Source organism: Mus musculus, chromosome 16 (genome assembly GCF_000001635.26).
Source record: "Mus musculus strain C57BL/6J chromosome 16, GRCm38.p6 C57BL/6J".
NCBI lineage: Eukaryota > Metazoa > Chordata > Mammalia > Rodentia > Muridae > Mus > Mus musculus.
In genome coordinates this window covers 78,133,409-78,155,227 of record NC_000082.6, presented here as the reverse complement: position 1 = coordinate 78,155,227, position 21,819 = coordinate 78,133,409, and the positions used below count along the sequence as shown (strand labels likewise).

The following is a 21,819-nucleotide window of genomic DNA, read 5'->3' as shown; positions in this document are numbered from 1 at the left end:
TCAGGAAGCAATTTAGTATAGTAAAAATTTTACATTATTAACCTAGAAAGCCCTTTTGTTAGTGAAATAATTTAGGATGATTTATTGTAGCAATTGTCTCCATAATTATCACTTGCTAAATAATAGTTATTTCCTAAAACCTTAAATGAGGGAGTAAGATTCATTAAGCCTGATTTGAATGCATCCAGAGGTGGAAAGAAATATTTTGTTTGACAAAATAGAAACCCAGAGGAATTATTATCCACTGGAATAGAAATATAAAACAAATAGAAGTCCGTACACCTGGTATGAACTCTGGGTTGACGTTCTACAGAGTGAATGTTGACTATCGCATGGAGTTGAAAGCAAAGGGGAGAAAGTCTGAGTCATGTGGAAAAGTTTTGAACACACCAATTACTTCTGAAAGGGATACAAAGGAAACGGAACATCCTTGGCCCTGAGAAGAGCAGCAGGATTGGTGAGTAGGAAACACAGGTCAAGCTGCGGGCAGCTGAGGGGAGTTCAGATGTGTTTAACTTGCCTTACGGTGCCGCATTTCTTCTGGCTAAGTTTAGATGCAGGGCATTAATAAATGAGGGTTTCCTTTTTTATCTAAAAAGAGAAAAAGCATGTTTGGGGTTTAATTAGAAGTATAGAAGTTCTTCAAGAAATATTTAGACCAGTTGATGCTCAATATTTATTTAATATGAAAAATAAAGAAGAGAAGAAAAAAATGTATCACTTTTTTTTTTTTTTTTGATGAGTGAAGCCAGACCTATACTCTAAGACTGCTTTTACAGGAACATTTCAAACAAATAGAATTAATGTGAACTCAACAGACAATTCTGGGGTAGGAATATCCATATATTACAGCAAACAGTTAATATTGGAATGTTTACTTTTCTTTTCCTTGATTAACTGAGGTAGGTTACAAGTCGTGAATAGATTAAAATTGCTGCTTATCTTATGGCTTTTCAATGTCAAAATTATAGGAGGAGGCCATCCTAAGTCATAAACCCACTTATGACTTTGCTCCAAAGCTGTTTTATTACTGAAATCAGAAATTGTAAATACATTTTCATGCAGAAGTAGATAGATTTGGTCATCTGGAGGCCTTGAAGCTAAGGGGGGCAGGGGCTAAGTAAATGTACAAAACCCAGCCAGGGAGGTTCTGCAAGCCAGAACACAGAGCCCCTCCGAAAGTCAGAGGGAAACATTTATTACACACTTTTATGGGTATCATTTTAAATTAATTTTATTTAAGTAAGAGAGAAGTAAATTACACCCATCAAAGTTAAATGTGGAAAGATGAAACTTCCAAACTGTTGGTGGGTGTTAGGCTAGGGGAGGTGGGATTGTGATGTCAAGACTTTAGAAAATGAGGCTCAATTACCCTGAGAGAAATAAACTTTCACAGATTCAGGATCATAAAAAAAAAAAAAAACCCAAACCAAACCAAACCAAAACATGAATTATAACACTTCAGAAATGGGAACAGTAAGATATGTCCAATGGCTGGAGAAATAAGATATCTGCAAATTTAGCTCTATGATTTTTTGTAGTAAAAGTCAATTATTTGTCATGTGTATAGAGAAATTATATCAGTGCCTGTTTGAGAAGCAATTTACTTTTACTATGTTTCCAGGAATCCATGAGAGAGTCATGATTGATTAATAGTTTATTACCTAACATGATTAATAGTTTATTACCTAACATTAACCTCAGTGTTTCCTTTAAAATGCAAACTCCCAAGGAGGTCACATGCTACACCGACTCACTATTACTCACAAATAGTAACTTTCTCATAGCCATTAGTAGGGTGAGGAGTTAATACTGTCAGGACTGCATTGTAGAACCAGTTAAAGGATGGTTTATAGTAAATATCTCTTCATCAGCTTTTACTAGCTCTAGTTACGTGAATTTAACTATTCTGAAGAACAAAATGGGCATGTGTTACTACTGTAGAAGGTTATTTAATAGAAACCACTAAATGACAACTAAATTGTATATTTAGATCCTGGGCACCCTGAAAGGTGTTTATGGCTATCAACTTAGTGTTTATGATCCATGCTGCTAATAAACCTCTTTCAAGAAGCGAAGATAGAGGATATTTTTTATGTAGATTAAGTTGACTATATTACTTGATTCAGGGAAGCAAAAACAAAAAACAAAAAACAAAAAACAAAACAAAAAAACCCAACAACAAATAAATCTCTTTTTAAAGAAAAATAACAGTAAGTCTGGAGCGACAGCACAGTGGATAAAGGCACTTGCTCTTCTTACAGAGAACCCATGTTCAGTTCCCAGCATGTATGGCAGTTGCAAACATCTCTAACTCCAGTTTCCGGGTACCTTATGCCTTCTGGTCTCCATGGGTGCTAGGTATGCATGTAGTGCACACTTGCACACATGCAGGTAAAATACTCATACACATAAAATTGCATAAGGGAGGTTCTGATTTGTCCTTTGGTTTGACAGTAAAGCAAGGTGAGAATAATTGGTGTTTATTTATGAAATGGACTCCAATATACCAGCAATGAACAGGCGTTGTTTTGGGTAATGGATGAGCCATATCAATAAAAATGTTTTAACTTTCTCATACTATATTTATTGTCTCATTCTTTGAATGGCTGGTTGTTCACTTTATTCATATTTTAATCATTACCAGGAAAAAAAGAGAAACCTTTCTGTAGCAGAAAATTTCTTCACATAAGTTGTTTCTTATCATTCTTTTTAACTTTTAAAGAATTAATATACAAATAAAAAATTGTGTTAAAAGGCTAAGCTTGCTCCATAACTCAATAGCAAATTTACGACAGGTTGAGATATGGCGAACTTTGTTGGCAAGACTGAAAACATACTCCACATTCATTGCTAGCCACCAGTAATACCTTCATATTTAACTTTTGTCATTGGGATCATGTGACATATGTAAAAGAAGACAAATGTCAACTTTAATGAGCTAGGTCTTTCACTTCCCTTCTGACTCTTTTCTTGACACGAGTTTGAAATTGCTGGGCCCATCATTTCTTTGCTGTGATCTCAGAGGACAAACTTGCTAGCTTGTCCTTAAGGTGCCCTGCCCTGACATTTTTAAAGCATATTGGTGTGTTTCCTCTGTTTGGTCTTTGTTAGGGATGTTTAATATCCCTGAGAAGCCTTCACAATGGTCATCTGTTTCTAGTTTATATAATAATAATAATAAAAAAAGGACCATCCTCTGCTTACAGAAGGCAAGATGTGTTTCTTACTTTAATTAGTCAGTGGGGAAATCCTGCTTTGTGACAAATCTTTTTCTCTTTGCTGAATATAGTTTTTGTTTTCTTGTACTTTCTGCCCTGTGTCTGCATCGTGAGATATTTTATTTTGGTTGCAGCATAAGATAGATTGTAATAGAGAGCTGAACAGGTTATTTTCTGGACTTTTCTAGCTTATATCTTAAGTAGCATAAAACAGCAGACTCCTAAACATGGGTAGAATATAGTATATATGTGCAAATATTCATCTTAACTATGCAAAATAATTACAAAAATGAGAGGAGAGAAATCGCTGAATGTATAGAAGAGAAAGATCCAGAAGAGTGCTATATGATGTAAAACCTTATCAACTGGTTGTCAGTATGATAATTAAACTTAGCTAGTCAAGTAGGAACAAAAATTCAATTTCTTATCAATAATAGGGCTAGTTCTTTTAAAATGAATATAGCTATACATTCAAGCCAACCAAGGAGCTCTCACCCAATACAAACTTGCAACAGATAATTTTAATCTTAACTGTCTGTGCCTCCTTTTAAAAACTTTCCAGTGAAACTTTAGTCAAGAATATAATATAAAGCAACATAGTTTTCTCCTTTTAGTAAGTCTTGAGCATAAATACACATTTTTCTAATATCTTGATATGAAGCAACAATGATATAACATTTTAATGGCTAAGTTAGATTTTTGATTTTACCCTTTGGCAAGGATAATTTTCATAAATGACTAAAACTCTCAATTTGCATTCAAGTATTAACACAGATGTAGCCCAAGCTTCAAGTTTCCAGTACTGATACTCTGTAATTGATGAGTGTTACATTTAAAAGTCAATTTAATGTACTGTTTGTTATCTTGTTTTGTTTAGCAGATTAATTTTTTAGAATCACATTTTTTTTGGTAAATATGTGTGTATGCGTGCACTATATTTGCTTGTTTGTTTCCACTCTGAATCTTACAATTTTCTTTTAGGTTTTCTAGGTAGGATTTCGGATGAAAATACCCCCATCAACTTTCCCTATGTGGATAAAAATTATAGCACTGTTGTCAATTCACCTGGAATACAGAAAGTCCCACAGTCAACTGTAGACAAGGAGGCTACCTTTGCTTTTAAGACCATAAAGGATTTCTGTCACAGAGTAAAAACTTGAAGGTAGAATTTATTGGGCGAGAGATGGAGGGCAATTTGTGGTTATGTTGGGGTTTTCACAATTTTTCTATTTAAAATTTTACCACAGATTTTATATGGCATTTATGAAGGAAAATATCATCCTTCATGGCATGAAGTTATGAATAGTACTTTATAAAGTGTGTTGAGTGAATCGTGGTTTGAGTTTTGAATTAACGCAGCAAAACTGAGCACACCAACATAAAACACTGCTATGTTTATGCAGACTTATTTAGCTGAATTATGGCATTTTTCTGAGGTAATATTTACACAGCACAAACAGAAGGAAACTTTTCCATAGGATTTTTATAACATAGTGTCATGAGAGGCAACTGTCAGTCTGTGCAGAAACACTTCTTGCCTTTAAAGTTTCTTGGTACCTAGTCTACTCCTCAGCATCACTTAGCATTACTAGGGGATGCTAGAGGGCATCCATTTGCCTCTCATCTTCATTTAAATTGTCATAAACAACCCATTCACAGAAGTATGCGTTGTGTTTCTTAATTCTTCTCTGTGTAGGTCTGGTCATTTTCTTCCAGGACCTTGGAAAGGAGATACTTATGTAGTGCTGCTAAACAACTAATTATACACACACACACACACACACACACACACACACACACACACACACACATATATATATATAATCTTTGTGACAAATGGAAGAAAATAGCCAGCAGACGTTTGTTATTAATGATCTCTGGACTCCTGAGTTAAGGAAAGATTTTAAATACACGAAATAAATCTAGAAACTCAAGGGCTTAAGTGCAGCAAGAACTCATGTGTACACCACTGAAGTTCTGAGGCGGGTGGTTTGCAAATGTAACATTTGGAAGCTGTCTAAAAAGTGGCATAAAATTATATTTTCTAGAGTGATTACAGATTTTAAAAATGAGCAAGCAACGTTGGTCAGAAGGAACTGCAAAATGAAGCTTTCACGGTTACCCCAACAGTGGCAATAATAGTTATAATAATACATGCAGTTTCTAAACCAATTTTCTAACAGAGAGTAGAGAATTAGTTGTGGGAATTTCAGGCACGTGTAACACAGCACTTCCATCATAATCCTCAAAAAAAAAAAGATCTGCACTCTAAAATAAAAGTTGCTTTCTATTTTGGACGCAATATTCTTGTTCTACGCAAAGACCTTAAAATGTGTACCAAATTATATTGCTACAGATATGAAACAATCACTCCCAGTAGGTAGTTTTTAAAATAGGATAACCAGAGCATATCAAAAAGAAAATGTGGATGTTAAACTAAAAAAATTATTTGTTTAAACCGACAACCCATTTTGCTTATCAAAAGAAGATTTTGAGCTTGTAGTTGAGGCAGGAGTCTTGTGTGCCAGAGGTTGCTTTTGATTGGGCACACACACACACACACACACACACACACACACACACACACACACGCTACCTACTCAGTTTAGATTTTGCAAAGCTCACCAAACAGAAACCATAACACTGTCTTCATAGTTTCCAAGATTCTCAGGAAAAGGTTCAGATATGGAATGAGTTATTAGAATTCAGTAATGCAGTCCACTTTGGCCTTGTTTAAATTCAGAGATAATCTATCATTTAAGAGAATTTTAGTTTTATTATTTTTATGTGAACAGCCACACACAGCTACTTCTGCCTTCATAAAGTTATTTAACTGTTAGTCAAGAACCATGTGCTATTGGCAGGCTGAACAAACAAAACAATACTTATTCTTGCTTACATAACAATGAGGTATATGGAAATAGAGGACCACACATTTGTTAGTGTGTGCTTCTCAAAATAAATTTATGAGGATTACATAGTTAAAAACCTTTTTTATCTATCAAGAGGTCAACAGAATTTCTCCTGAACTCTGACTAAATAAAAATAAATTTGATGTAATCAAGTTTGAAACTTGAGCAAGCATGTTTCCAAATAACAGAAATTAATATATAGCTTGCCTCAGAGATTCTTTTAAGAATATTTTATTTCTTCATGCTTGCTTTCCTTTGGTTCTTGAGCGTTATGCAACAGAAAGTCGACTTACAGAAATCTTCTATTTTCATCTACGATAAATAGGAGATCATTTGTGTTAGAAGGGATTTAACACTTTATAAAAATACCCATACCCAAGTTACTTTGAGGGATAATACCCCCTTGGTATTATTTAAACACACACACACACACACACACACACACACACACACACACACACACACACACACACGCACATCTTAGCTCATATATTATTATGGTTGGAAGTTTTTTTCCAATCACATTCAAGACAGTGTTTCAAACTTTAACACATATAGGACTAACCTGAAGTACATTGTTAGAAGGCAGGAGTAATTTAGAGGTGTTGGGTGAAGCTCAAGATGATGCATTCCTAACAAGCACCCTGAAACTTCTGACTGTAGGGCTGCCCCAGTGAAAGACCTAAGCCATGTTTTCAAATGTTGCAATTCTTGGGGCTCATCTGGACATGATAGTATTCTTTATTGCAGCAAGAGTCACATCTGGGTTGCCACAAAAGATTTTTTTTTCCTACATTAATATTTTGTGAAATGCTTAGAAGAAGAAACCCAGCTATACCAATAACTGGGTTTAAATGAGCTCATAGCACTTTCTTTGAGCTTTTCATATAGATTTCTTCTGACTTGTGAACTTGGTTAGGACATTAAAAGTCTCTGGGTTTCAGTTTCATCCTCTGTGACATGAAACAAGGAACAAAAGTCGGAGTGTCCAGCAGACGTTAGAATCTTTTTCTTTTTTTTTTTTTTTTGCAGGAGTGAAAGAATTACTTTCAGCCTTTGACTTTTTTATAACTCAAGGGTGGGGAGCTTTCACTGAAAGGTGAAACACTGGCTAAGGTATGATGAGCAAATTGTGATTTCATTAGACTTAAAACATGCTAGCTTGAGCTTGCAGACAGTAGGTGAAAAAAAAACAGTCTGGGTGGAAATGAATTAAGATTCCATTTTCAACTGACAGCGCCCTTTCTTCTTATTCCTAGAGTTCTAAGGATGGACACATGGATGGTGATTTCATCGTAAGTGGTTTAACCCAAGAAACAAAATTTCCATGGGATTACACAGTGGAAGGGACTGGTTATTTAAGCTGAAAGAGTCCCTATACATTTTATTTTATTTTATTTTATTTTATTTTATTTTATTTTATCTTACCTTATCTTATTTTATTTTATCTTATTTTATTTTATTTCATTTACTATTTATCCAATAAATTTACAAAGCACAAAGGTAATATCATAATCTATTGGCAATAGTATCTCTTTTGTTTCTCTCCACATCATTATTAATCTCTTTGATTTTCTTACTTTTCTCAGAGTTTTCGTACTACCCATCTTCCCTAAGTTAAACACTATAGTGAGTCAGCCTGAGTGATGAATATTATTTTTAAACAATATGGCACATGCCACTTGAAATTGTAACACCCAGGGCATAGATTCATGCTAACCACAACTTATAAGAAATTATTCTTTCAATGAACTGACCATGTCAATGACTCTACATCTTTTATCTTAGTTTATGTTTACAAGACATTCCTGTGCTGTCCACCTTAGGAGCTTCTCAGGAGCTTCTGAGAATTGTTTACACACTGCATGAGTGTGTGTTTGTGTGTTTTCAAGATGAACAGTGGAGGAAGCAATAATGCAGGGAAGATAAAAAGGAGCAGCAATGGAAAATCCCAGCTTTCTCCTTTTTACTAGCTAGAGCTGAGCTGTGGGACATGGAGACATTGTCTGCCTTAGGTTCAGTCTATTAATGGAGAAATGGAAATGAGATTCTGAGTTGGATACATGAGAGTTTGGATCGAAGAGAGCTTATTTTTAAAGCAAACCTTCTCTATGGTGGGGACTCACATAGTCAGAACTCCTAAGAACACCATAGAATGCTATTCTGCCGGTATTTGATGGTACCTTTATAGCTCTCAAAAGCCATTCCATGACTTTGGCCTCCTTGGCTCTTCTCCCAGGATCTATTAGAAACTATTTGTTAGGTATATATTTTAGAATGTCATCTTTGATTTTTCTCAACTTTAGTTACATCTATTTTCACATTTTAGAGAGAGAGAGAGAGAGAGAGAGAGAGAGAGAGAGAGAGAGAGAGAGAAAAGAAGACACTTGAAGCACTTTCCCAGAATAAAACACAGTGGTTGCAGAGAAGAGGAGGAGCCAGGTGGGATTCAGAGCTGCCAGACAACGCTCCTCTTTGATGGCTACTATCAGAGGAAAATGGCAGCTAGAAAAATCCAGCAGGACATTTCTAGCCTTGCCCAGGAGATTCTTTGAGATGCAAAACTAAAGACTGTAGAAGCTGCCCTTTACTTTCCAAATCTTAAAAGATATACATTATTAATTTAGTTTACAAAGTGGGTAACTAGGTAGAGATCAGTGCAGATGCTTGATTCTCCCTCCTCGTCAACTGTCCTTTATCTGTCCTTATCGCCCCCTTCTTCCTGACCTCCCACTCTCCTGTAATAGTTCTCTCTTGAGCAGGGATGATTGCATATTACTTGTACTGTATTAATTTCATGTTTCCCCATCCTCTCCCCAAAGACCACTTTCCCCATTTCTACTTACATGATTTATGTACACATATATGTGTGTACATGTACACACACACACACACACACACACACACACACACACACACACACACACTATATGCACGTGTAAATTTAGATTCTTCATACCAGAAGGGATATACTTGCTTTTCTGTGTCTGTATTATTTTATTGAACATAATCTCTACCTCCACCCATTTTCCTGCTGTAGTCTTGATTTTGTTTTTCTTTTAAGGCACACACACACACAAACACACACACACACACACACACACACACACACACACACACACACACACACACACAATCTCCCTGTGCACATTTGAGACAGTTATTTTATCCGTTCACATGTTGACAATGCATAAGCTGATTCCATTTCTTAGTTACTGTGAATCATGCAACAATAAACATGGATGTGTGGAAGTCTCTGAGCTAGGCTGACTTTCATTTGTTTGTGTATGTATCCGCATATCACATAGGTTTTGAGGAACCTGTCTGTAATCCCGGAAGAAGCACAGGTCTTCCTCACAAGCTGGGTAGACCAGGAAATCAGTGAGCTTGGGATTTCAGGAGAGAGATCCTGTCTCTCAGGTAGCAAATGGGGAGCATCACAAAGACACTAGAGGGCAACCTGGCCCCATCCACAGGTGTGAGCACACATGAGCACACACATGTGCACACACACGACAATGTAAACATCATATACACATGCAAAGAAAACATCACAGAAACATCTTAATCGACTTGCTGCGCTCAAGTCCTTCAGGTTTACACTAAGTTGAATGAGAGGTTTCCTACGAGTTATTTTGAGGAGCGATTTTTTTTTCTAAGTATATTCTCAACTGAGTGTCGTGGCCATTAGGAACATGTGGCTTGGATTTTTACCCATTTTTCTAGTTGGCTAGAAAGTTAAGTGCAAATGTTCCTCAGAACTGTAGCAGCTGTGGACCACAATTCTGTTAGCAATCTTCGTTTAACTGTTCTGAGCTGCAAATGCTGAACAGGAAAGTTGTCTGGAAGTCAAAGTACTATGGATATACTGGAGTTCCAAGGGCATCCTTAGAGGGCTTCCACGTTTTTGTGTCTTAGAATAAAGAAACTGGATAGGGACAATGGACTAAGAATGAAAGCAGAGACAGTCTGCTTTCAAGGTGTGAAATGTGCACTGGAAACAGAGTTTAATAGTTCAAAAACCATATTCTACTGCAGCAAGAAAGGAGTCTTCCTATTCCAGAGCCATCGTCATAGACGGGAAATAGTAACGGAGGAGTATTCTCCTTGTCCACATCCTCGCCAGCATATGGTATCTCCTGAGGTTTAGAGCTTAGCTATTCTGATTGGTGTGAGGAGGAATCTCAGAGTCATTTTGATTTGCACTTCCCTGATGACTAAGGATGTTGATCATTTCATTAAGTGCTTCTTGGCCATTAAAGGTTCCACTGTTGAGAATTCTCTGTTTAGCTCTGTACCCCATTCTTTAATTGGGCTATTTGGTTTGTTGCTATCTAGTTTCTTGAGTTCTTTATATATTTTGGATATCAGTCTTTTGTCAGAGGTAAGGTTGGTGAAGGGAATGGTTCCCCATTCTATAAGCTGCCACTTTGTCCTTTTTGACCACTTTGTCCTTTTTGATGGGATCATCACAATCTTAATGATTTCGCTTTCTGATGTCTTTAACATTCCCTTGCTTTCTTGGCTTCCTAACCACCGATTTGATGTCTTGTCCCTTTGCTGCCTCCCCACACCCTGTCTTCTTTCTGCTATTCTCCACATGTCTGTCTCCACACTGTCTCACCTCATGGACAGTTTGCTACTCTCCAGTTCTCACCATTCATGGTCACAACAGCTTTTACTGCTTCGTGCAAATGATTCCAGTTTTGCAGCTTTGCTCCCTCCTGCCCCCTCACTGAGACTCCAGCCACACCTTCTTAACTTCCTGCTAGACATCACTATTTGCATGTCCCACTTGTTCCTTTCAACTAAAAACTTCTAAAAATTCTCAGAACTGATTTATCACCTTCCTCCACAGAAGAGCTTATTATTTCTAAACATCAAGTTTCTGCCAAATAGAACACTTTTTCATCTTTTGACTCTGTTTAAAATATATAGAGTTTGCTTGGCACCCATGTTTTAAAATTAAATATGTCCTTTCTTGCTAAGTTTTGAATTCTTGCAGCCTGTCAATAGTTTACAGTTCACAGCTTCAATGAGCCTCTATTTTAGATCAAGAACTATTGAGAGGTCTAATTAGAATGCACCCATACCCTGAGCATCTATAGTCCAGAGAGCAAGGCTTATTTCTTCCTTTGTTTAAAGTTTTTGAAATCTGAAGTCAAGTCAAATACTAAGAACAAATAGATATCTGTTAAGGTAGTTACTTTATTATTATTATGAAGTCTACATTGCAATGTAATAAGAAAAAGGTAATGCCCCATCCTGGTAGTTAAAAGAGTATACATAGGTCTGTGGCTCCAGCTACATATTTAGTAGAGGATTGCCTTATCTGGCATCAATGGGAGGAGAGGCCCTTGGTCCTATGGAGGCTTGATGCCCCAGTGTAGAGGGAATGCTAGAATGATGAGGAGGGAGGGTTTGGGTGAGTGGAGAGGCACCCTCTTAGAGGCAAAGGGGAGGGGGAATGGGATGAGGGGTTTGCAGAGGGGATACTGGGAAGGGAGACAACATTTGATATGTAATAAATAAAATAACCAATAAAAAATAACATCCAGGCTTCCTCACCGGGGATAGATCACTGGCTTGATACCTACCCACATCAGACAGCTTGTCTGCCTTCCAGCAGTTCCACAGTAACCAGGGACACAGAAGGCCTGCTCTAACTAGAGACACTGGAGGCCCACCCTAACCAGACACAACACTGCCTGCCTCTAAGAAGATCAGCTTTAACACAGGTCACAGAGCTCTACCTGTCTCCAAGGAGCTGGCTCCAGTCAGAGACACCCAGGCAAGTTAACACTAGAGACAATCAGGTGGCCAGAGGCAAGTGCAAGATAATAAATGACAGAACCCACTGTAATTTGACACCACCAGAACTCAGTCTCCCACCACATCAAGCCCTGTATACTCTAACATGCAAGAAAAGCAAGATAATTATGCAAAATCCCATCTTTTGAAGATGGCCTTTAAGGAGGATATAAAAAAAACTCCCTTAAAGGAATACAGAAAAACACAGGCAAATAGTAGAAGCCGTTAAATAAAAAACTAATAAACCCCTTAAAGAAATACAGAAAAATACAATCAAGCAGGTGAAGGAATTGAACAAAACCTTCCATGAACTAAAAATGTAAATAGAAACAATGAAGAAAATACAAAAGGAGGCAGCCCTGGAGATGGACAACTTAGGAAAGAGGTCAGGAGTCACAGATGCAAGCATTACCAACAGAATACAAGAGGTAGAAGAGAGAATCTCAGGCATAGAATATACCATAGAAAACACAAAGAAAATACAAAGTGTAAAAAGCTCCTAACTCAAAATAGCCAGGAAATTCAGGACACAATGAAATGGTCAAACCTAAGAATAATAGGCATAGAAGAGGATGAAGATTCCCCACTCAAAGGGCCAGAAATCATCTTTAGCAAAATCATAGAAGAAAACTTTGCTAACATAAAGAGATGACAGTGTCTAAGAAGCCTACAGAACACTAAATAGATTGGACCAGAAATGAAATTCCTCCCATCACATAATAATCAAAACACTAAATGCACAGAACAAACAAAGAATATTAAAAACTATAAGGGAAAAAGGCCAAGTATCATATAAATGCAGAGCTGTCAGAATTATACTAGACCTCTCAACCTTGACTCTGAAAGCTAGAAGATCTTGGACAGATGTCATCCATATAGTAGGAGAACACAAATGGCAGTCTAGTATACTGTACCCAACAAACTCTCAGTCACCATAGATGGAGAAACCAAGATATTCCATGACAAAATTTAAACAGTATCTTTCTACTAATCCAGCCATACAGAGGATATTGGAAGGAAATCTCCAACACAAGGAGGGTAGGTATACCCACCCCCAAATACAAGAAATTAGACATTTTACAACAATCCCAAAAGTAACAACCATACACACATAATACCACCTCCAGCAACAAAAACAACAGAAATAACACATACTCATGGAAATCGAGCAAATCTCTGCTCAATGTTAACTTAGGGAAGAAATAAAGAAAGAAATCAATGACTTTATAGAAATCAATGAAAATGAAAACACATCATACCCAAATTTATGGGATACAATGAAAGCAGTGTTAAGAGGGAAATTCATAGCACTAAGTGTCTTCATAAAGAATTTGGTGAGATCCCATGCAAGCAACTTAACAGCACACCTGAAAGCTCTAGAAGCAAACACACCTAACAAGAGTAGACAACAGCCGGGTGGTGGTGGCGCAAGCCTTTAGTCTCACCACTTGGGAGGCAGAGGCAGGCTGATTTCTGAGTTCAAGGCCAGCCTGGTCTACAGAGTGAGTTCCAGGACAGCCAGGGCTATATAGAGAAACCCTGTCTCGAAAAACTTTGCTAACATAAAGAAGGAGATGACAGTGTCTAAGAAGTCTACAGAACACTAAATAGATTGGACCAGGAATGAAATTCCTCCCATTACATAATAATCAAAACACTAAATGCACAGAACAAACAAAGAATACTAAAAGCTGTAAGGGAAAAAGGCCAAGTATCATATAAATGCAAAGTTGTCAGAAGTTGGTTATCAGGTATAGGAGTAGACAGCAAGAACTAGTCAAACTCAGGGCTGAAATCAACCAGCTAGAAACAAAGAGAACTATACAAAGATTCATCAAAACCAATGGCTGGTTCTTTGAGAAAAATCAACAAGATAGACAAACCGTTAGCCAAACTAACTAAAGTACACAGAGACAGTATCCAAATTAAGAAAATCAGAAATAAAAATGGAAGCAGAACAACAGAAACTGAGGAAATTAAAAAAAAATCAGAACCTACTAAAAAATCTATACTCCACAAAACTGGAAAATCTAGATGAAATGGATATAGATATCAAGTACATGAAAGTTAAATGAAGATCAGACAAACTATCTAAACAGTCCCATAACCCCTAAGGAAATGGAAATAGTCATTAAAAACCTCCTGACCAAAAAAAAAAAGCCCACGGCCAGATGGTTTTAGTGCAGAATTCTACCAGACCTTCAAAGAAAAGCTAATATCAATACTTCTCAAACTATTTAAAAAAATAGAAACAGGAACACTACCCAATTCATTCTATGAAGCCTCAGTTACTTTGATACCTATACCACACAGAGACTCAATAAAGAAAGAGAACTTCAGACCAATTTAGCTTATGAATATCAGTGAAAAAAATACTCAATAAAATTTTCACAAACCAAATCGAAGAGCACATCAAAACTGCCATTCATCACATGAAGTAGTCATCATCTCAGGAATGCAGGCATGGTTCAATATATTAAAGTCCATTATTGTAATACACTATATAAAGAGATGGAAGGAAAAAGTCTCATGATCATCTCATTAGATGGTGAAAAAGCCTTTGACAACATACATCACCCTTCCATGTTAAAAGTCTTGGAGAGATCAATTCATGGCACATACCAAAACATAATAAAGGTAATATACAGCAAACCAACAGCCAACATCAAATTAGATGGAGAGAAATTAGAAGTAATCCCACTAAAATTCAGGACAAGACTGGGTTGCCCACTCTCTCTCTCTCTCTCTTCAATATCTGTTCTATCCCTCTTACTAGAGGAATTAGACTATGAAAAGAGATCAAGGAGATACAAATTGGGAATGAAGAAGTCAAATTATCACCATTTTCAGATGATATGATAGTGTACATAAGGGAGCCTAAAATTCTGCCAGAGAACTCCTACACCTGATAACCAACTTCAGTTATGTGGCAGGATATAAAATTAACTCAAACAAATCAGGATCCTTCCTTTATACAAATGATAAACAGGCTGAGAAAGAAATTAGGGAAACAACACCATTCACAATAGTTACAAATAGTATAAAATATCTTGATCTAACTCTTAATAATCAAGTGAAAGACCTGTACTACAAGAACTTCAAATCTCTGAAAAAAGAAATTGAAGAAGACTTCACAAGATGGAAAGATCTCCCATACTCATGGATAGGTAGTATTATCATCGTGAAAATGGCCATCTTACCAAAAGCAATCTACAGATTCAATGCAATCCCCATCAAAATTCCAACACAATTCTTTACTGATATGTAAAGAGCAATTCTCAACTTCATATGGAAAAAAGAAAACCCCAGGATAACCAAAACAATTCTCAACAATAAAAGAACTTCTGGGGCAATCACCATTCCTGACTTCAAGCTGCACTACAAAGCAATAGTGATAAAAACTGCATGGTATTGGTACAGAGACCGACAGTTCTATCAATGGTATAGAATCCAGGACCCAGAAATAAACCTACACACCTACGGACACTGGATCTTTGACAAAGAAGCCAAAAAAGATACAATGGAGAAAAGAAAACATCTCCAATAAATGGTGCTGGTCTAACTGGTAATATGTATGTAGAAGAATGAAAATACATCCATATTAATCACCTTGCACAAAGCTGAAGTTCAAGTGGAACCAGGATCAATGTAAAACCAGATACATTGAATCAAGTAGAAGAAAAAGTGGAAAAGAGCCTCCAACTCATGGACACAGGGAGAAATTTCCTGAAAAGAACACCAATGGCTCAGGCTCTAAGATCAACAATTGATAAATAGGACCTTATGAAACTGAAAAGCTTCTGTATTTCAAAAGGCACAATCTATAGGACAAATCGGCAACCTACAGTTTGGGGAAAAAAAAAAAAACTTCATCATCACTACATCCGATAGAGGAATAATATCCAAAATATATAAGGAAATCAAGAAGCTAACTTCCCAAAACCAAATGACCCAGTTAAAAACTGGGGCACACAGGTAAACAGAGAGTTCTCAACTGAGGAATCTTGAATGGCTAAGAAGTATGTAAAAAAATATTCAATATCCAAATGACCCTGAGATTCCACCTCGATTTAACAAAATACATTCAGATTCTACACAACCTCTCTTGTGTGCATCTGTATGTCAATTCATCTGATGCTTTGCCCACCCGCGACTAGAGACCCGTTCCACGCAGACAAAGGGGCCCAGAGGGTCTGTGGCAGGTGGGAAAGGGGAGAAGGAGGGAAAAAGGGGAACATGATCAGGCATTGGGGGAGGGAATAGGAGAGAAGCCCAGAAGGTCAGGAGAATTAATGGTAATAAGCAGCTGGGGGGGGGGGTAGCGAGAGATGGGGGAACCCTCTAGAAAGTACCAGAGACCCAGAAGGTAGGAGACTCTCAGGACTCAATGGGGGTGACCTTAGCCAAAATGCCCAACATTAGGGAGAGGGAACTTGAAGAGTCACTCTACTTCCAGTAGATAGACAGGGCCTCAAGTGGAGGGACTGGGTTACTAACCCACAATCAAAATTTTTGACCCAGAATTGTTCCTGTCTAAAAGAACTGCAGGGACAAAAAATGGAAAAGAGACTGAAGGAAATGTGATCTAATGACTAGACCAACTTGGCATCCATCTCATATGGGGCACTAAGGCCTGACACTACTATGCTATGATGTGCTTGTAGATGGAAGCCTGGCATGGCTGTCCTCTGAGAGGCCATACCAGCAGCTGACTGACACAGAAACAGATATTTACACCTAACCATTGGACTGAAGTTGGGGACCCCTATGGTTGAATTAGGAGAAGGATTGAAAAAGCTGAAGAGGAGAGTGACCTTGTAGGGAGATCAGCAGTCTCAACTAACCCAGTCTGAGGTCTATGGAACAAATATTGCAGAGGTGTGCCTGGTCAGTCCTCAGTGGGAGAAGATGCACTTAATCTTGACTTGAGGCCCCAGGGAAGGGGGAGGACTGGGGGAGTGCACCCTCTTGGAGTCAAGGGAGAGGAAGAATGGGAGGAGGAATTGTGGGAGGGAGACCTGGAGGTGGGGGCAACAACTGGCATGTAAATAAATAAAATAAAATAAATACTATCAAACGATTATACTATTGATTACTTTACCAATTTGATTTGGGAGTCTTAGCTAACATAAGATCAAATATACAGTGAAATTTGTTTAAATTATTTGTTCTACATAGAGACAAATTTGTTTCACAAGATTGACTTTAATAATATAAATGTTTCTTTGGTTTTTATACTTGATAGCAAAGTATATGTAGGTGTATAGGATGATGTTGACTGAAATTGATAGGATTATGAGGTGACTCAGCTGGGCAGGCTTCGGTGGCAGCAATTCATTTAAAATGCAAAGGGTAGACGCACATGTCACAAGTGCTAGAGAGACAGACCAATTTCAAATATGGAGAGGAGTTTAGACTATTAAATATCATCTTGCTTATGCAGTCTGAAGTGATTCCACTTGTCCTTAAACAAGAATTAAAAATGACATTTGCATTTAAAGGGTGCAATGAAACCGGTACAATGATAAAGTATCTTCATTGTTCATCTAAATGAAAATCATATGATAGAACTAGGATTGACAGAAAGAGATAGGAAAGCCCTTTGTGTATTATAATTATCGTGACAGAGGCTTCTTACCGTTCTGCTCAATGTTTGCTTTGGACAATGGCTTACTTCTAGCCTCTGTCTTTTCTACTGTGAATCACCTGGTGTCAGGGAGTTGTAGGACATTCAGGTCCAAATAGGAAGTCAGTTCTTGACCAGGCTTACAGAATGTTCAAGGCCCTGTAGTCCATCACTGTAGTTGGGACTTCTTGTACTTGATCCTAATCATTATTTCTCTCTAGACCTCATTTTTATTTGTATCCTATGGTTTAGTTTTTAAAAGATAATTAGACTATTCTATTGTTTTTAAACAAATTATGTACCTAGACCAATTTTAACCCTTCACTCAGCTTCACTGTTGTGCCTGTGACCTCTTCAGCTGTAGTTACCTGCTGAAGACCTACATAAGACTGAGCCCATTATCTTCCCACCATGGGTAATATACACACAGGGTAATATGGCTATAGGGTATGTAATAATTTGTAATGGATAGGAAAAGCCATCTTCATGGTATGAGCAGTTATCTCTGGATTTCTTGGTGGTTGCTATTACAATGTTTATATGTCAATGTGCTTTTCTTTCGTGATCTATTAACAATAAATGGAGGCATATGATGTCAAGGAATGGAGAACTACACATTGACCTCCCACATTCTTTTTCTAGCGACCCACCACCAAGAATTAGTCATTGAATTTGAAATGCCCCATTATGGAATGCGGCTGAGGGAAATGCATCAGTTGACTAAGTTTAGAGCCTGCTACACAAAGTTCTTAAAGGCAACGGGGTACTTTGAATTGGATATTGATTTGGTATGGTGACAAGTTTATCTTTTAAATTGCAAAGCCTGTTTCTGAAAGAAACAAAACCTGAGAGCTAAGCATTCACTAAAGGATATTAGTAATATAAGGGGATTCTCACAGAGATGGGTTCCTGACTAGCTCCAACTTTTACCAAATGAGTATCACGTTCATTTTTTTTTTTTTGGTACCAATTATAACTTTCAGAACTAAGTGTAAATGTCATAATATTTTTTCATGTGGAAACTAAAAAGAACTATTCACTTTTTCCATGAGTCTTTACTTTCTAAAGTGCTGCCAAGTACCTGCAACTTTACTGTCAAATTCTAAAGAGGAAGCCACACTATGCACACATCATTCCTTTAGGTACCTTTAAGAAGAAAACCAAAACCTTCTCATACTTGAGTAATTTTGATAAACGTTTACTTAATTATCATGTGTAAATGAGCAGATGATGGGAAAATATTAAATAAGTGAGTTCAAGTTTTATTCTGTGATGTTTATTCTAATGAGTATTTATTAAGTAGGTCATAGTTAAAGGAAAAACAAGCTTTCAGCTTTACACTTCAAACAGATAATATTGCTTCAAATGGAGAGCTACTTAATTTTCCTTTCTTATTGTGGATAGTCAAACATACCCAAGCCTTTAATCACACTTAGGAGGCCTAACTAATAGGACATAACTTATGGTTTTAACTGAGCGGTCACAGTGATTTTTTTCAGTTAAAGAATACTAAATAGACATCTGTGAACATGGGTTTGCTAATTATACATCTTTTTATAGTTATGGGACCATAAAAACTGGATTTCTCAGCTTGACGGACATCCTATCTTACCTATGAAATCAAAGTGAGGCTTTTGTATATTTAAAATAAACTTAGTTCTGTGTTATATAAATTCAGTCTTTTCTTGCACACATTTACATATGACACAGAAGATGATTCTACAAGACTGTCTCTGTAGATCAATTGCTCAGTGGTAATATTAGCCAAAATTGTAGGTTGAGGTCAAGAGATGTCAAGTCATTATTTAAAGGAAGCCAAAGTGAATAAAGGGCAAATTGGAAGGAAGACATTTAATGCATTTTAGCAACATATGTAGGACACAAAGCTGGAGTGATGTCATCATAACTGGCTTCAGTTCAGAAGTGGCAGGGTGGCAGTTAGCCAAGAAGGCACTTTGACGCGGCTTGTTTATACTTTGTCATTTAGCTATCCATACCCAGAAGTGGAGGTTACAACAGATAATTTAAGGGTGGGTGACTGATTGTTGTGACTACTGCATCATCTTAAACTTTGTTTTTAGAACACAATGACTTCATCTTAGTTAGAACTTTCATTTTAAAGACGTGTTTCCTTGAAACACGCATCTCTGTCGAACCTTTTAAAATCTGACTCAGTACAGTTGCTGTAGAGGTCTTTGCTTGATAGAATGACGCTGATGTAGGTTTGAACTTCTGAGTTTTGGTAACATATTAAGGAAGTAATCCCATGATGTTTTGAGATTATGAAATGCTATCTCTGCAGAACTTCTCTTTCTGTTTCATGCTTGGAGAGAAAAGAGATAAACCAATAAGCTGGAAGGGTGTTTTCCTTTTTCAGCTCCTGACTAATTTGTATTGCATTATTGTGTATTCTCTTTCTTTGTAGACAGTGGGCTCTCTCTCTCTCTTTTTTGAATAGCTTTTAATTTATTAGCTACGTCATAGACATCTAGCCATCGATGACTTCATACCGGTTAAAGGTTTTTAACCAAGAAGTGAATTACTTCTGCATACAGATATTGTTGAACAATCCGGTCCAATGGAAATATAATATTGCATAGGTGGATTTTCTAGTGAGTAATCCCGCCAACCCTAGTTAGGGCTGTGACCATAGGTTACCATACCCTTCTCAGGCTAATCAACAGCTTAACTACTCAACTCTCAAGTATAGATATCAACACCAATGTGCTCTTTCTCTCTTCAAAGAACTTTTATACAAAGGTCAAGCAGCCCACATAGAGCGGGAGCCTGGGAGACGGTCAGTTCTACTACAATGTTCAGGATAGAGAAGATAGTTATTGGCAAGTTCTACCGTCTTGATGCTAGTGGTTCTGATAATTGCACCCGTTCTGCCAAGGAATTCCAGATGACTTTAATTTCCCCAGTAATCAACGTGACCTTGGCATTTCTGGACAGGACATGCCAAGGACATGAGCTGTCTTGAAAGGTAGACACTAATTAGTGTCCGTAATCTTTCAAAAGAAACATTAAGTCATTGCTGATGGGTCCAGGAGGTTTGCAAAACAAGCTGGGTGGCCGAGGTTTTGAGTGAAAAGCATATGAGTTTCTTTTTCAGATCTACTAAGGCAGATAGCTGGTGTTGACATTTTAGAATTGTCTGTTTTAGGATGTAACGTGCGATAGAATTCGCATAGTTTATTTAGTCCTGGGAAGGATCCTTTGCTTTCTTTGGTAAAAATTGGCTCCAGAAAAGCATCTTCATTTCTTTTAGTGCTAGGGATGGAACCCCTGACCTTGCATGTACTAAGGAAATGTTCTACCACTCAGGTGCACCCTCAGTCCTCAGATATTCTTTATATACTGCCAAGGAATATCCGTGGCTTTCATACTTGACTTTTAGTTGGTGGCTATTTCCAGATTTTTATTGTCTTTCTTTAATGAATTGATAGCCTTTAGCAATAGCATTCCATGCTTATTCCTTATGATTGCTATTTTTCTCCAACACAGAATGTTCACTTCCCACCTTGTCCAGCACAGGCTGCACTGATGTCATTCACCAAGGGCTGGTGGCACTCCACCTTACTAACCATCGACAGAAGACTAACCAACTCCAAGGTCCAGTTCTAGCATCTGTTTCTTGGAGGAGCCCTAGAGTTCAGCTGCCTTAGATTAGCGGACTTAGGCATAAATTCTCTGTTTAGCTCTGTACCCCATTTGTTAATTGTGTTATTTGTGTCTAACTTCTTGAGTTCTTTGTACATTTTGGACATTAGCCCTCTGTCAGATGTAGGATTGGTGAAGTTATATGTCTCTTGGGTTCCAGGAATGGAACTCTATTTGCTATGATTTCTTGTCAGCCAATACTTCAGGAGGCTGATTTGCTGGTCCAAAGGGTACTTATGGGTACCATAGCGGTCCTTTCAAATAGATCCCGTTAGTAGAGTGATAGAGTCCACAAAAAGTATCCAAATGACAGGATTGCAGTCTCAGCCCATGTTCATACACAGAGGCTTCTCATATTCTATGTGAACATCTATATGGTAAAGACTGGTTTGGATGATCACAAACTGGGAAGCAGAAAATCAATATAAGTGAGGTGTTTATAGCTACTAATATTTCACTGAGTTCTCAGGTAGCCAGTGGCCTAAAGAGTTTGCCATTTAAACACTACATATTATAGATCACTTGTTCATAGCAAATACTGTCATTTTGCTTTATTGCTAAATTTTCTTCTCAAGTGATCTTGTCC

The 21,819-nt window shown here is 37.4% G+C and overlaps 1 long non-coding RNA gene across 4 annotated transcripts in view; it reads left to right on the top strand.

Annotated features, from left to right (window-relative positions):
- The first annotated feature begins 287 nt into the window (after positions 1-287).
- Positions 288-21,819, top strand: part of Gm31495 — a 34,702-nt gene continuing 13,170 nt past the window's right edge. For 2 of the 4 annotated variants that reach the window (XR_876179.1, XR_384988.2), the window contains exons 1-3: positions 288-457; positions 4,203-4,383; positions 7,393-7,428. This is a non-coding gene — a long non-coding RNA (predicted gene, 31495). Of the gene's footprint in view, positions 458-4,202; positions 4,384-7,167; positions 7,250-7,392; positions 7,429-21,819 lie in introns of those variants that run through there. The other 2 variants (XR_876180.1, XR_001781884.1) reach the window with 2 other exon arrangements.